The sequence below is a fragment of the Xenopus laevis genome, chromosome 2L (assembly GCF_017654675.1).
Source record: "Xenopus laevis strain J_2021 chromosome 2L, Xenopus_laevis_v10.1, whole genome shotgun sequence".
NCBI classification, from domain to species: domain Eukaryota; kingdom Metazoa; phylum Chordata; class Amphibia; order Anura; family Pipidae; genus Xenopus; species Xenopus laevis.
In genome coordinates this window covers 73,859,839-73,875,535 of record NC_054373.1, presented here as the reverse complement: position 1 = coordinate 73,875,535, position 15,697 = coordinate 73,859,839, and the positions used below count along the sequence as shown (strand labels likewise).

At 42.0% G+C, this 15,697-nt stretch overlaps 1 protein-coding gene across 6 annotated transcripts in view; it reads left to right on the top strand.

The window, feature by feature from the left end:
* The first annotated feature begins 1,950 nt into the window (after positions 1-1,950).
* The window catches only part of LOC108708158, an 82,001-nt gene continuing 68,254 nt past the window's right edge, over positions 1,951-15,697 (top strand). For 5 of the 6 annotated variants that reach the window (XM_041582045.1, XM_041582046.1, XM_041582047.1 and 2 more), the window contains exon 1: positions 1,951-2,046. The gene's annotated coding sequence lies outside the window, so the exon portion shown is untranslated. The remainder of the gene's footprint in view (positions 2,047-15,697) is intronic. The other variant, XM_041582043.1, reaches the window with a different exon arrangement.

The window sequence follows — 15,697 nt, the reverse complement described above, 5'->3', positions numbered from 1 at the left end:
TTTTCCAAGAAGGGAATACCACACCTGTACCACCATGTGCAGAGCCAAGTCACCACATCTCTGTCACTTAGTGTTGGGGCAAAGGTCCATATGACTACTGACGCATGGTCCTCCAAGCATGGTCAGGGCAGGTATGTCACCTACACTGCCCACTGGGTGAACTTGCTTATGGCTGGGAAGCAGGGAATGCGTGGCTCAACAACAACAGTGGAGTTGGTGTCACCGCCACGGATTGCATGCGGTTCTGCCACCACCTCTACTCCTCCTTCGCTCTCTACCTCGTCTTCTTCCTCTGCTTCCTCCTCCTCTGCTGCTGGGTCCTCCTCCTCCACACCTGTGCACCCCCAGCTCCCCCTAGGTTATTCGACGTGCCAGGTACGCCGTTGTCATGCTGTCTTGGGGATGATGTGCCTGGAAAGCAGAAACCATACCGGATCTGTACTCCTGTCATCTCTGCAGTCACAGGCCAATCGGTGGCTGACCCCACACCAACTGAAGATCGGAAAAGTGGTGTGTGACAACGGAAGCAATCTGTTGGCAGCACTGAGACTGGGCAATTTAACACATGTGCCCTGCATGGCACATGTTCTGAATTTAATAGTCCAACGTTTTGTCTCGAAGTACCCAGGATTCCAGGACATTCTCAGGCAGTCCAGGAAGGTGTCGGCCCATTTCAGACGTTCCTACACAGCCATGGCACGCCTTGCTGACATTCAGCAGCGGTACAACATGCCATCACCTGAGTGACGTAGTGTGATTTCTGCCCTTTACAGCACAAAACGCAGCACTGTGTCAACAATGTATTTTTCAGATACATTTTTGCCCTTGATCCCCCTCTGGCATGCCACTGTCCAGGTCGTTGCACCCTTTAAACAACTTTAAAATCATTTTTCTGGCCAGAAATGTCTTTTCTAGCTTTTAAAATTCGCCTTCCCATTGAAGTCTATGGGGTTCGCGACGTTCGCAAACCGTTCGCATTTTTGACGCAAGTTCGCGAATATGTTCGAGAACATTTTTTCCGCCGTTCGCTACATCCCTACCCATTAACAACCACCCTCTGTACCCGATCCTGTAGCCAGTTTCCTATCCATGTGCAAACGACTTCATTAAGCCCAACAGACCTTAGTTTAGAAAGCAGTCATTTGTGGGGCATGGTGTCAAATGCTTTGGCAAAATCCAAATAGATCACATCTACTGCCCCCCCCCCCACTGTCCAGCATCTTTCTTACCTCATAATAAAAAGTAATCAAATTTGTCTGTCATGACCTATCCTTCATAAAGCCATTCTGATTGCTGCTCATACTGCCATTCACTAGGACAAAATTTTGAATGTTATCCCTTAACAAGCTTTCAAGTAATTTGCTCACCACAGATGTCAAACTTACTGGCCTATACTTGCCAGGCTGAGATCGTAATCCCTTTTTAAATATTGGAATGACATCAGCTTTTCTTACTTAATATTACTTAAGTAGACCATTTTGGCAATCCTGGCCCCATTGCTGCCTGAGGTGGCTTGTTGCTGCCGCTTGCTCATCCCTCCCGCAAGCTTACATTTTTGGAGCTAGAGGGGGTCAAGGGGTCTACAATGATAGTGGAAATGTAGCTTTTAAAGTTACAAGGAGCAGCATTTTTGCCTCCCCTGGTAACCAGAGGAGCTCTGCCTGTTTCTCAACTCACCTCATTGGTGTAGCGCCCCTGATTTTGACCAAAATCTGACTGGGGCTTGGTAAGATATATCTTGGAAGATTAATGGAAAATATTCTGGTTTATAAATTGTCGTTTAAAAAATAACAGATTACATGAAAAAACTCACAAGGCGGTAAGCAAGACAAACTACCAACAATGATGCAACATTAAATATGAGAAGTGACTGTGCAGCATGACAGTTTCATTTTGCATGTTAAGTATCAAAGCCACACCTACATTTTGGAGTCTGTAGGAATCTTGTTTGGTGCAATTCTCAATTCTCCTTTTCAAATTCACATTTATTTTCCAGCAGGGTCAGTTAGAAAGTGCCACTTGATTGTTGCTTCTTAAAAGTGTATGGTGAGTACATCATTTTATCTTTCTGAATCAATGGAATTTGTAAAATACACTATAAGACTGTTTAAATAATGCAATGAAAGTTATTTGTATAACACTGTGTGTAATTCTTTACAATGATACTAATTTCTTAAATTTCTATAGCTATAGCTGGATACAATATAGGCCAGCCATTAAGATATATTTAAAGGTGTAAGCATTAAATACTTTTGTGTATCTACTGTATGGTTGTACTGTATATATATATGTATATATATATATATATATATATATATATATATATATATATTATATATATATATATATATATATATATATATATATATATATATGCCTGCCTGCCAACGTGGTATAGATGCAAATATAACTATTAATATAGTTTGTTTGTATACTTCTGACGAAGATCCCTGTTAGGGATCGAAACATTGAGATCAATGTTATTCTTTTTTGGCATACAAAAAACCTGTGAGTGCCGCTATTCTTTATATATAACGAATGGGAAACCCATTATACAGAAAGCTACGCATTATGGAATGCCTGTACAAATAATCCAAATAATCCAACATTTTTAAAAAAGATTTCCTTTTCTCTGTAATAATAAAACAGCACCTTGTACTTGATCCAAACTAAGATATAATTATTCCTTATTGGATGCAAAACCAGACTTTTGGGGTTATTTAATATTTATATGATTTTATGATGATTTAGTAGACTTAAAGTATGTAGATCCAAATTACGGAAACATCCGTTATCCGGAAAACCCTAGGTCCCGAGCATTTTGGATAACAGGTCCCATACCTGTATATATATATATATATACAGGTAGCAAATCTGCTGTATGTACATTTTTACTTCTGCTGTTAATAACATTATAAAACAGGAGGAACCAGAGTACCTGGTGGAAACTTGTTAATTTAACCTAGGGTGCCAGTGCTGCAATTCTAACAACTGCAACACTGTGCTGTATATGCTACTTTCTAAAATTCCTCCACTGAATCAATTAAGTAAGGTTGCAATTGGTTGCAATACCATTCAGAAAGGCATGTTCATTTATCCCACTTTACCTGCCTCCTTTGATTTTTAAACATTTCACAGTGTATTGCTGGCTGCACTTGCTACTAGTGAGTACTAGTGGGTTTAGCATGAATGCAGACCTATGCACAGATTTGCATATATTATGTTAAATCTGTCTTGTGTTAAAGTGGTCATTGTACAAAGCTCTATGGTGCATAGATATTATTTGCAACCACCTTAGATAAAAGGTATAACATACATCTAATGCAACTCCCATTGATGACCTTTTATTTGTAGCACCATAAAATCCATATCGTAGCATCAGCTTATATTACAGGTCAACCTCATTTTCTGCTTGATAATTTGTGACAACCCCTAAGCTTAGCTTCCCAACAGCTGCTCAGAGCCCACTGAGCGTGTGAGTGTCGCAGACACTTTCCAAGATGGTGACCCCCTGTGACAAGTTTGAAATCCTGGATCATTGCTGCTTTTGAGAAGATGAAACTTTGGGCTGGTGCAATAAGTTCAGTATATAAAATATGGCAGTTTTAGCCCCATTAATTTTAGGGTTTAATCCTATTTTAAAAAAGATCTCTTACATCTAAACCAGGAGATACTTCAGTGACCTTTTTCATAGAACACTCAAGGAATGTTCTTACAAGAACATCTAGGACTATGTCTACCCACCTCTTACCAAACCCTCCATGACAAGTTTGAAGTTTAGTATTCAGCTTCAGTCTTCCATCACATAGATAACCAATTAATCAAATATAAAATCTTTATTTCCCCTTTTCCTTAATATTCAGCTTTTAGTCTATTTTCCCCTGCACCTCTTCCTGTTATTTTCAAGGAAATCTAGCAGTAACAATCAAGGCTCTGACAATACTAAACAATTAATGCACTGTGTGGGCTAACTTCTTGTTGGTTTCTGAGAATATAACTTTACCCATACTGATAATCATGATAACTTTAAAAAAATCCCAGCCTCAATTGCCATTCTTTCTTTGAGCTACAAGTTAATATCTGAAATATTAACTTAAATATCCTTCAATATTTTTTGAAGAGGAAGAAAAAGTGCCTGTTCATCATGCCCAGCCTATGGCTAACATATCGCAATTTCGCAAAAGATACTGTTTTCAGTGACTGTTATCCACTGATATGCATCAGTTAAAAAATGTTCAGTTTCTTCACATCAACTAGAAAATAATTAGTGATGACAGTAATTGAATGTAGCACACCCTTAATATCGCTCACAGCAGTCAGGCAAATTAGCTCTTCAAGTACAATCACATCAAAGTTGTAGAAAAACTTCACACTTTCTCATATGTTTAGTAGATCCCTCTTGGGGTAGTAAAGCATGTCTTGATGACTTCCCCAGCACTAGGGATCTCACGGGGTATCTTGCTCCTTGGTACTTCCCCTGCTCTTGAGATCACCCACTCGTGTCCCTGTCTGGTGCAGGGCCGGATTTACAAAGCAGGTGCCCCTAGGCCTGCTGCAGTTCGTCGCCCCCGTCCCTCCCTTTTATTTGCACAAACTGTCATCATTGCGACCTGAGCTATGGGGACAGGTATTGTATCTCCTGCAAATTCTGAACCAATGTGGGTGTGTTTTAGCAACATGCCGCCCCCTAAAATCCTGCCACCGTAGGCCCGGGCCTTGGTAACCTCTCCACAAATCCGGGCCTGGTCTGGTGGATTATTCAAAGCAAGGGTACTAACCTCAACTACCCCCCTTGTACCCCCCTTGCTGCTCACTAAAATAACCTGCCATTATCTCTCGCTCCTAGATTGACTATAACATAAATGATAATCAATAAAAAAACTTAGGGCCTAATACTGTCCAGACCCACTCCTGTTCCCACCTCCCTGCAAGGTGGGATCCAGGAAGAGAGCCCCTGTGCTTCCCCTTTTCAACATTTTAGCACTGCCACCTATAGGACAACATTAAACTACAATGGGCCCAGCAAAAAGGACATAGCTGCCTGGGTGAATTAAAGAACCACTTAGGTGTCCAAATATCTAGGTCAGTGCTGTCAAACATCGGTGGTACAGAGGGCCGAAAATTTTCTGGCCCGCATGGTGGAGGGCCGATAATGGAAGCCAGTGTTAACCACTCCCTCTTTTTAAACCATACTTGCTTTAAACCACACCCATGTTACCACAAGACCATGTCCTCATTAATTGTGGCAGCACTCAAAAAACAAATGGTTGGTGCTGACTGCAGGCATATCACGTATCACTGATATGTTAAAAAAAGTTGTCATATTGAGACATACACTTAAATCCTTATTCCTCAATCTTCCCTGTGGATAAAACAGCACCCCTCCGCACACAATTTAACACCTTAGGAGTCCCTAACAACAATTTTCAAATGCTAACAAGCCCCCAGATCAAACCCCTACCAGGCTTATGTTCCACAGGCAGAGCAGGGCACACACAGGCAGAGTATTGCACACACAGACAGAGTATGGCACACACAAGAAGCATAGGGCAGGCAGAGTATGGCACACCCAAGGAGAATAGGGCAGGCATAGTATGGCACGCACAAGCAGAGTAGGGCAGGCAGAGTATGGCACACATATGGAGCATAGGGCAGGCAGAGTATGGCACACCCAGGGAGCATAGGGTAGGTAGATTATAGCACACCAAGGGAGCATAAGGTAGGCAAAGCATGGCACACACAGGGAGCATAGGACAGGCAGAGTATGGCACACCTAGGGAGCATAGGGCAGGCAGAGTATGGCACACCCAAGGAGAATAGGGCAGGCACAGTACAGGACATTCAGCGAGCATAAGGCAGGCACAGTATGGCACACACAGGGAGCATAGGGCAGGCAGAGTATGGCACACTAAGCGAGCATGGGGCAGGCAGAGTATGGCAAAAAAAAGGAGTAGGGCAGGCAAAGTATGGCACACAAGGGGAACATAAAGCAGGCAGAGTATGGCACACACAGGGAGCATAAGGCAGGCAGATTATGGCACACCCAGGAAGCATAAGGCGGGCAAAGTATGGCACACACGGGGAGCATAGAGCAGGCAGAGTATGGCACACCCAAGGAGAATATGGCAGGCATAGTATGGGACACCCAGGGAGCATAAGGCAGGCAAAGTATGCCACACACAGGGAGCATAGGGCAGGCAGAGTATGGCACACCAAGGGAGCATAGGGCAGAATGCACACACAGGGAGCATGGGGAAGGCAGAGTATAGCACACACAGGCAGAGTAGGGCAGGCAAAGTAACATAGTAACATAGTAAGTAAGGTTGAAAAAAGACACATGTCCATCGAGTTCAACTTTTTTTTTTATTAACTACCTATCTGCCAATTGATCCAGAGGAAGGCAAAAAAAACCCATCTGAAGCCTCTCCAATTTGCCTTAGAGGTGGAAAAATTCCTTCCTGACTCCAAAATGGCAATCGGACTAGTCCCTGGATCAACTTGGACTATGAGCTATTTCCCATAACCCTGTATTCCCTTACTTGCTAAAAAGCTATGGATAGCTTTTTAGCAAGTAAGGGAATACAGGGTTATGGGAAATAGCTCATAGTCCAAGTTGATCCAGGGACTAGTCCGATTGCCATTTTGCTATCTGATGTGTCAGCCTGTACAACTGATTCAGGGAGAGAATTCCACATCTTCACAGCTCTCACTGTAAAAAACCCCTTTCGAATATTTAGGCGGAACCTCTTTTCTTCTAATCGGAATGGGTGACCTTGTGTCAAATGGAAAGACCTACTGGTAAATAAAGCATTAGAGAGATTATTATATTATCCCCTTATATATTTATACATAGTCATCATATCACCCCTTAAGCGCCTCTTCTCCAGCGTGAACATCCCCAATTTGGCCAGTCTTTCCTCATAGCTAAGATTTTCAATAATGCCCTGCTGCGAGTATGAATTTGTTCTAAGTAGAATTTGTCTGCAGGTTAGTGTTCATTGAAGAACGTATAATATTAGACCAAAAACAAATAGAGTCAGCTGGGCCAGCACAAAGCCTTGAAAGCCCTGTTGACTGAAAGCTAACCAGTTCAGACGTAGTTAGGAGTAGTTAGAAACTAAAACATAACTTTTAATCATATAATTAAAACCCATACACACACCACCAACAAACTGAATAACAAAAGACTCCATAGTGGAAGTGATGAAGTCCGGGAAAAAGTGTCCCTAAAACCATTTAAAAACCAGGCTACAGGTGGAACGGTGAACTAGCACAATTTGGACCATGTCAAATGACAGTGTGCTTGCTGCAAAAGGTTTAAACAAAGGATGCCAGTCGCAATCCCAGAACCCTCCCTTCCAATAGTTCCCCCGATAGAGTTTCCTACCTAGCTACGTAGGGAACAAGTGGGAGCTAGTCGCCCACCGTCCACCTATGCCACAAGCCCGACGCGTTTCGCCGTTTGCGCGGCTTCTTCAGGGGCATAAGTGCCGGGTGTGTGTCCAAATGCAGTTTAAATAGCCGTCTCTAGACGTTTGTGTGGCTCGGCGCCTCTAACTGGCGTCACTTCCGGTTGCGCGTGGAGTGAATGCCCTCAAGTGCTTCAATGTATCTATTGCGCATGTACTGCCCATACTTGCGCATTGTAGTCAATGGGTGTGCGCATACGTCACTTCCGGTTGCGCATGTTACTGAAGTCCTCAGACGCCTCATTGCATCAATGCGCCTGCGCTGCCCATACTTGCGCGTGATGGTCTGTATGTCATGCGCACACTTTTCCTCTTAACATTGCATATTGCACATGCGTCCCCCATATATTACTCGTTGCTACGGTGAATGGGACCGGTAACGTATCTGAAAAGGGAATAGTCAATGACTGATCAGATACAGAGGCCCCTCTACTAGAATTAATAGCGCTAGGGGGCACATGCAAGCTAGGGACCGCTTAGAATTACCTAAAAGGAAAAAATATAAATAGCTACAGTACTTGAAATTATTCCTAGAATGTACGAAAAAGATTATTATTATAAAAATGGAGAGAAGGTAAAGCCCTCATTCAGGCCATATGGTACTTTAGTGTTTAACCAATAAATCCATTGTGCTTCACGCTGCAATAGTTTCCTATCAATATCACCAACCCGCATTGTGGGGTTGATGTGATCCACTGCTGTGAATTTTGACATCTCAATCTTGCCATTGTGTATTTCAGACAGAGCTGGGATGTATTCTAAATAGAGGGAAAGAATCAAACATTATTAGTAAGGAAGAATTTAATTTCATGATGGTCAAATCACCCATTATTCCCACTTTTTACACGATCCCAAAGATCCACAAGAATGCAACATCTCCACCAGGACGTCCGATCGTCTCAGGCATAGGCAGCCTAACGGAACCTGCCAGTATCTATATTGATCAAATACTAAAACCATTTGTACACAGTCTCCCATCTTTTATATTAGACACCATGGATGCTCTAAGACATCTGGAAGGGATCTCTTTAGGGGAGGACCAATACCTGGCCATCTTAGATGTAGAATCACTATATAAAAGCATTTTACACGAGATAGGACTTAAAGCGGTCCTTGATACCCTAGAACAAAGGGGACAGCAGTACAAAAAACACAATGCATTCGTGGTTGAACTATTGGAATTCATACTCAAACATAATTTCTTTACATTCAATGGTCGCTATTACCATCAGATACGCGGCACAGCGATGGGAAGTACCTGCGCTCCCACTTATGCCGACATATATTTGGGGTGGTGGGAACATAATTTTGTATTTAATGAGACTCTCGTGGAGTTCACAGAGAACATCGTACTATGGTTACGCTACATAGACGATGTAGTGGTAATATGGTCAGGTACCCCAGAAAAATTCCATAGGTTTGTTGATGCACTGAACAGCAATGACATCAATTTAAGAATCACGGTGGAAATTAATAAAGACATAATAAATTTCCTTGACATTCAAATCTATAGAGACATCAACAACAATGTTCAAACCACGGTGTTTAGAAAGGAAACAACAACTAACAATCTTCTGCATGCTGAAAGCCAACATCCTTTACGCCTTATACGAGGCATTCCGACAGGTCAGTATCTAAGGGTCAGAAGGCTCTGTAGCACTCTGTCCGATTTCAAGATTGAAGCTGATAAATTGTACCAAAGATTCAAGCAGAGAGGTTATAGTCATAATTCTCTCAAGAAAGCCTATAAGAGAGCTCTCACTGCAGATAGAAGTCATCTTCTTGTTCCTAGAAAGTCTCTAGTGAATAGCCAACCTTCTATCTTCAGTGATAATCAGAAAGTAATAAGGTTCATTGGGATCTACAGTTCTGAACATAAAGAGATTCGCCAGATTCTATGCAAACACTGGCACATTCTTGAGCAAGATAAAGACCTATCAGAAGTAATTGGGAACAATCCCACAATCACTTTCAGACGTAGCAAAAATCTACGTGATCAATTGGTACACAGTCATCTCAGCCATGATGCTAAGCCAACATGGCTGGAAAATAAAACAAAAGGCTGTTATAAATGTGGTGGTTGTCAGGCTTGCCCTTTTATTGAGAAAGCATCGATATGCCTTGGAAGATTGGACATCCCTACATACACCTTAAAGCATTTTATGAACTGCAAGACATCAGGAGTAATATACTTGATGAATTGTGGATGCGGGAAACGTTATGTTGGGAAAACAAAACGTGAATTTAGGAGAAGAATCCTTGAGCATGTGGGAGATGTCAAACATAGGAGGAATACTTCGGTAGCAAGACACATTAATGAAATACACAATGGCAAGATTGAGATGTTAAAATTCACAGCAGTGGATCACATCAACCCCACAATGCGGGTTGGTGATATTGATAGGAAACTATTGCAGCGTGAAGCACAATGGATTTATTGGTTAAACACTAAAGTACCATATGGCCTGAATGAGGGCTTTACCTTCTCTCCATTTTTATAATAATAATCTTTTTCGTACATTCTAGGAATAATTTCAAGTACTGTAGCTATTTATATTTTTTCCTTTTAGGTAATTCTAAGCGGTCCCTAGCTTGCATGTGCCCCCTAGCGCTATTAATTCTAGTAGAGGGGCCTCTGTGTCTGATCAGTCATTGACTATTCCCTTTTCGGATACGTTACCGGTCCCATTCACCATAGCAACGAGTAATATATGGGGGGCGCATGCGCAATATGCAATGTTAAGAGGAAAAGTGTGCGCATGACATACAGACCATCACGCGCAAGTATGGGCAGACAAGGCGCATTGATGCAATGAGGCGTCTGAGGACTTCAGTAACATGCGCAACCGGAAGTGATGTATGCGCACACCCATTGACTACAATGCGCAAGTATGGGCAGTAAATGCGCAATAGATACATTGAAGCGCTTGAGGGCATTCACTCCATGCGCAACCGGAAGTGACGCCAGTTAGAGGCGCCGAGCCACACGAACGGCTAGAGACGGCTATTTAAACCGCATTTGGACACACACCCGGCACTTATGCCCCTGAAGAAGCTGCGCAAACGGCGAAACGCGTCGGGCTTGTGGCATAGGTGGACGGTGGGCGACTAGCTCCCACTTGTTCCCTACGTAGCTAGGTAGGAAACTCTATCGGGGGAACTATTGGAAGGGAGGGTTCTGGGATTGCGACTGGCATCCTTTGTTTAAACCTTTTGCAGCAAGCACACTGTCATTTGACATGGTCCAAATTGTGCTAGTTCACCGTTCCACCTGTAGCCTGGTTTTTAAATGGTTTTAGGGACACTTTTTCCCGGACTTCATCACTTCCACTATGGAGTCTTTTGTTATTCAGTTTGTTGGTGGTGTGTGTATGGGTTTTAATTATATGGATTAAAAGTTATGTTTTAGTTTCTAACTACTCCTAACTACGTCTGAACTGGTTAGCTTTCAGTCAACAGGGCTTTCAAGGCTTTGTGCTGGCCCAGCTGACTCTATTTGTTTTTGGTCTAAGATTTTCAATACCTTTTACCAGCTTAGTTGCCCTTCTCTGTACCCTCTCTAATACAATAATGTCCTGTTTGAGTGATGGAGACCAAAACTGTACGGCATATTCTAGATGGGGCCTTACAAGTGCTCTATACAGTGGAAGAATGACCCCCTCCTCCCTTGACTCTATGCCCGTTTTAATACAGCTCAAGACCTTATTTGCCCTTGATGCTGCCGACTGGCATTGCTTGCTACAGCCAAGTTTATCATCTACAAGGACTCCTTTTCCATAATGGATTTGCCTAGTGCAGTCCCATTAAGGGTATAAGTGGCTTGGATATTTTTGCATGACTTTACATTTATCAACATTGAATCTCATTTGCCACTTAGCTGCCCAGATTGCCAGTTTGTCAAGATCATGTTGCAAGGATTCCACATCCTGGATGGAATTAATTGTGCTGGATAATATTGTGTCATCTGCAAACACTGATACATTACTTACAACACCCTCCCCTAAGTCATTTATGAACAAGTTAAATAAAAGTGGACCCAATACTGAGCCCTGGGGGACCCCACTAAGGACCTTACTCCAAGTAGAGAATGTCCCATTAACAACCACCCTCTGTACCCGATCCTGTAGCCAGTTTCCTATCTACGTGCAAACGCCTTCATTAAGCCCAACGGACCTTAGTTTAGAAAGCAGTCGTTTGTGGGGCACAGTATCAAACGCTTTGGCAAAATCCAAATAGATCACATCTACTGCCCCCCCACTGTCCAGAATCTTACTTACCACATCATAAAATGCAATCAAATTCGTCTGACATGACCTATCCTTCATAAAGCCATGCTGATTGTTGCTCATAATGCCATTCATTAGAACAAAATTTTGAATGTGATCCCTTAACAAGCCTTCAAATAATTTGCCTACCACAGATGTCAAGCTTACTGGCCTATAATTGCCAGGCTGAGATCGTAATCCATTTTTAAATATTGGAATAACATCAGCTTTTCTCCAATCCATAGGCACCATACCAGATGACAGTGAATCTGAGAAAATCAGAAATAAGGGCTGGTCTAAAACTGAACTAAGCTCTCTTAGAACCCGGGGGTGTATGCCATTACATTAATTTCTATTAAAGCTTTTTGAATCATATCCTGAGTCAGCCACTGACTAGATCGAGCTGAACCATTCGTGCAGTTATTAAGTGAGCCTGTGAACCCAGACTCCTCTATTGTATACACTGAAGAAAAGAACTGATTTAACACATTTGCCTTATCTGTATCTGTTACAACCATACTGGTACCATTATTTAATGGAGCAACACTCTCAACCTGCATCTTTTTACTATTAATATATTTAAAAAACTTTTTAGGGTTAGTTTTCACCTCCACCGCAATTAACTCTTCATTTCTTTTCTTAGCCTTCCGGATTGCTGATTTACAACATTTATTAAAGTGTTTATATTCATTAAATGCAGCTTCTGTCCCTACAGATTTGTAGTTTTTAAATGCCTTTCTCTTCTTTCCCATTAACTTCTTTACTTCTGTATTAAGCCACACAGGATGATTCTTAGAGCTTCTACGTTTAGCCTTTAAGGGAATAAATTGAGAACAGTAATGATGTAATATCATTTTAAAGGACAACCATTTCTGTTCTGTGTTTTTAGCTGAAAACCTAATGCCCCAATCAATACTCTGTAGGGCAGCCCTCAAGGCACTAAAATTAGCTTTTCCAAAATTCATGGTTTTTGTTGCCCCAGTATATTTTTGTTTTTTGCACCAGACATTAAAAGATATAACCCAGGGGTCACTATTACCCAGGGGTTCAATGACTTGTACATTTGCTATAAGTTCTGGGTCATTGATCACTAAATCAAGAATAGCATTTTTTCTGGTAGGCTCCTCGACAACCTGTGCTAAAAAATTGTCGTGCAATAAGTTTATAAACTTGTTCCCATTAACTGATCTAGCAGTACCGTTGCTCCAGTCAATATCTGGGTAATTAAAATCCCCCATTATCATTACTTTACCTAAACTAGCAGCCTTTTCTTTTTGCTTTGGAGCTTTGTCTCTTCCTCCTCACTTACATTAGGGGGACTATAGCATACTCCTACAATTAATTTGCTGGATTCTTTACAATTGGTGAAGAACTCCACCCATACGACTTCTGCCCCCTCATTTTCTAACATAACCTCCTCCTTTATATGAGCTTTTAAATCCTGCCTAACATACAGACATACCCCTCCTCATTTTCTATTGCCTCTATCCCTCCGAAACAAAGTATTACCACTGATATTTACTGCCCAGTCATGCGACTCATTCAGCCATGTTTCGGCCATACCAATCACATCATATTTTCCTTCCAAGACCAGCAGCTCCAGCTCTCCCATTTTACCAGTCAGACTTCTTGCATTTGTAAACATACATTTAATACTGGTACCATATTGAACATATGACATGTGGTCCTCCCTATCCTTAACAGTATCCCCAGCCAAATCTCCTCCCCCATTTTCCCTTTCTTTGCCCACTATCTCATCTAACCTGTCTTCCATTGAATCTTTTACTGAACCCTCCCCCCCACACCTAGTTTAAAATCTCCTCCAACCCTCTAGCCATCTTCTCTCCCAAAACAGCTGCCCCATCATCATTGAGGTGCAGCCCATCCCTAGCAAAGAGCCTGTAGCCGACTGAAAAAATCAGCCCAGTTCTCCAAAAACCCAAACCCTCCTCCCTACACCAATCTTTCAGCCACACATTAATCTCCCTACGCTCCCGCTGTCTCCTTAGTGTTGCTCGTGGCTCAGGTAATATCTCTGAGAAAATTACCTTGGAAGTCCCCCCCCTCACCTTTGTACCTAGTTTTTTAAAATCATTTTTGAGGACTTCACCACCTCCTCTAACTTTGTTATTGGTACCTTTGTGTACCAAGACCGCTGGGTCTTCCCCAGCCCCTCCCAATAATCTGTCCACTCGTTCCACCACATGCCGAACCCTAGCACCAGGCAAGCAGCAGACTGTTCGGCATGTAGGGGCCTTGCGACAGTTTGGCACACACAGGGGGCATAGGGCAGGCAGAGTATAACGCACACACATGGAGCATAGGGCAGGCAGAGTATGGCACACACAAGGAGTATATGGCAGGCAGAGTATGGCACACACATGGATCATAGGGAAGGCAGAACAGAGCAGGAGACAGGGACCACTCAGAGATTTACTAAATACAGTCTAACAGTGCTGGTGCCCCTTCCGCATTTTGTATGAGGTTAGAGCAGGTGAGCAATGTGGGCAGTTTTAGTCTGGGTCTCAGGTGTGAACATTACAGGGCTTTAGAGTGTAAACAACAGAGGTGTTACATGAATTTGAGGTGTAAATAATGCAGAGGTCAGTTAATCTCAGTACTGGTACCTTTTAAATCTTCCATTTGGTAAGCAGACTCAGCAGGCAGACTTTCATGTGGGGGGTCACAAAGGGGGGGTAGTGAGCAGCATGCGGCCCTCGGGCTACCAGTTGGACAGTACTGAGGGGAAACTGCCTGAGAAAAATATAACCAAACCTCAGGGTCTCTACACAAAGGATTGATCTTTATACAGCCAGATCTATAAAAGGTTTTGTATTATGTATTTTTCACATTTCTTTCACAAAATACAGCAATTCTGCAACACTGTGCTGTTTATGATACTTTCTAAAATTCCTCCACTGAACCAATTAAGTAAGGTTGCAATACCATTAACAAAGGTATGTTCATTTATCCCACTTTACCTGCCTCCTTTGATTTTTAAACATTTCACAATGTATTGCTGGCTGCACTTGCTATTAGTACTAGTGGGTTTAGCATGAATGCAGACCTATGCACAGATTTGCATATAGTATGTTAAACCTGTCTTGTGTTAAAGTGGTCCTTGTACAAAGCTCTATGGTGCATAGATATTATTTGTAACCACCTGAGATAAAAAGTCATGTATAACATACATCAAATGCAATGATCCATATTCTCTAGCCTATAATAGATTTACATACTATAATAGATTTGTCCATACTATATCAGCCTTGTCTCTGTAAACCACTTTTTTGCTTGTTCTGTGTCCAAATTATGTAACTATACAATTTAGAATTTTCCACTATTCTGTATACTGGTATATGTATTGTTTAATTGATATATTATGAACATTTATTAGTTCCCTCATATTGATTAGGCACCTATGACATGAGTTTAAAGGACAAGGAAAGTTCAACTAAAGAAGTAGCTGGAAATGTTATACATTATGTTTTGTCCTTCTGTACCAACCCAAGGCAACCACAACCCTTTAGCAGTAAAGATCTGTGTCTCCAAAGATGCCCAAGTAGTTCCACATCTTCTTTTCTGCTGATTCACTGCAAATGCTCTGTGCTGCTGTCACTTACTGAGCTTAGGGACCCACTCACAATATTCAGTACACATAGAATAGAAATGTTGAAATATAAGGCTGATTAGTAATTAATATGGATAAGCAGTACAGAAACCACTGCAACTAGCATCAGAATTTAATAATCAGCCCTGTAGCATCAGCTTATATTACAGGTCAACCTCATTTTCTGCTTGATAATTTGTGACAACCCCTAAGTTTAGTTTCCCAACAGCTGCTCAGAGCCCACTGAGCATGTGAGTGTCGCAGACACTTTCCAAGATGGTGACCCCCTGTGACAAGTTTGAAGTCCTGGATCATTGCTGCTTTTGAAAAGATGAAACTTTAGGCTGCTGCAG